The sequence below is a fragment of the Piliocolobus tephrosceles genome, chromosome 8 (genome assembly GCF_002776525.5).
Source record: "Piliocolobus tephrosceles isolate RC106 chromosome 8, ASM277652v3, whole genome shotgun sequence".
NCBI classification, from domain to species: Eukaryota; Metazoa; Chordata; class Mammalia; order Primates; family Cercopithecidae; genus Piliocolobus; species Piliocolobus tephrosceles.
In genome coordinates this window covers 10,077,184-10,078,945 of record NC_045441.1, presented here as the reverse complement: position 1 = coordinate 10,078,945, position 1,762 = coordinate 10,077,184, and the positions used below count along the sequence as shown (strand labels likewise).

Below are 1,762 nucleotides of genomic sequence, written 5' to 3'. Positions count from 1 at the left end.
CATGGAGAAACCCCATCTCTACTAAAAATACGAAAATTAGCCGGGCACGGTGGCACACGTCTGTGGTCCCAGTTACTTGGGAGGCTGAGGCAGGAGAATCGTTTGAACTTGGGAGGTGGAGGTTGCAGTGAGCTGAGATCACGCCATTGCACTCCAGCCTGGGCAGCAAGAACAAAACTCCATTTCAAAAAACTACGCCAGGCATGGTGGCTCATGCCTGTAATCCCAGCACTTTGGGAGGCCGAGGCAGGCAGATCACTTGAGGTCAGGAGTTTGAGACCAGCCTGGCCAATACGATGAAACCCCATCTCTACTAAAAATGCAAAAATTAGCTGGGCGTGGTGGCACATGCCTGTAATCCCAGCTACTCGGGAGGCTGAGGCAGGAGAATTACTTGAACCCAGGAGGTGGAGGCTGCAGTGAGCCGAGATTGTGCCACGGTACTCCAGCCTGGACGACAGAGCAAGACTTCGTCTCAAAACAAACAAAAAAAAGCTTTCCACGCTACCCACAGAGGGGTACATCTGGCGTTCTGGATTCCTGTTGTAACTTAAAGAGAAAGTTTCACAGCATCCGGAGCCCTTGATGTCCCTCCCGCAAATGAAGGAGGAAGATGTCCTTAATTTCCTTGCAGCAGGAACCCATTTAGGTGGCACCAATCTTGACTTACAGATGGAACAGTACATGTATAAAAGGAAAAGTGGTGGCACCTACATCCTAACTCTGAAGAGGACCTGGGAGAAGCTTCTTCTGGCAGCTCGTGGCATTGCTGCCGCTGAAAACCCCACTGATGTCAGCGTCACGTCCTCCAGGAATACTGGCCAGAGGGCCGTGCTGAAGTTTGCTGCTGCTACTGGAGCCACTCCAATTGCTGGCCGCTTCACTCCTGGAACCTTCACTAACCAGATCCAGGCAGCCTTCCGGGAGCCACAGCTTATGTTTATTCACCCCAGGGCTGATCGGCAGCCTCTCATAGAGGCGTCTTATGTTAACCTACCTACCTTGCTCTGTGTCACACGGATTCTCCTCTGCGCCATGTGGACATTGCCATCCCAAGCAACAACAAGGGAGCTCACTCGGTGGGTTTGACGTGGTGGATGCTGGCTCAGGAAGTTCTGTGCATGCGTGGCACCATTTCCTGTGAACACCCGTGGGAGGTCATGCCGGATCTCTATGTCTACAGAGATCCTGAAGAGATTGAAAAAGAAGAGCAGGCTGCTGCTGAAAAGGCTGTGACAAGGAGGAATTTCAGAGTGAATGGACTGCTCCAGCTCCTGAGTTCACTGCTACTCATCCTGAGGTTGCAGACTGGTCTGAAGATGTGCACGTGCCCTCTGTGACTATCCAGCAGTTCCCTACTGAAGACTGGAGCACTCAGCCTGCCACGGAAGACTGGTCTGCAGCTCCTACTGCTAAGGCCACTGGATGGGTAGGAGCAACCACTGAATGGTCTTAAGCTGTTCTTGCAAGAGCTCTTTTTTTTTTTTTTTTTTTTTGTGATGGAGTCTCACTCTGTCGCCCAAGCTGGAGTGCAGTGCCGCAATCTTGGCTCACTGTAACCTCCGCCTACCAGGTTCAAGCCGATTCTCCTGCCTCAGCCTCCTGAGTAGCTGGGATTACAGGCGTGTGCCAGCACACCCGACTGATTTTTGTATTTTTAGTAGAGATGGGGTTTCACCATGTTGGCCAGGCTGGTCTCAAACTCCTGACCTCAGGTGATCCACCCACCTTGGCCTCCCAAAGTGCTGGGATTACAGGCGTG

The 1,762-nt window shown here is 52.2% G+C and overlaps 1 pseudogene; it reads left to right on the top strand.

Moving 5' to 3' along the window:
- The first annotated feature begins 517 nt into the window (after nucleotides 1–517).
- LOC111533128 lies at nucleotides 518–1,456 on the top strand (annotated as a pseudogene).
- The last annotated feature ends 306 nt before the right edge of the window (nucleotides 1,457–1,762 follow it).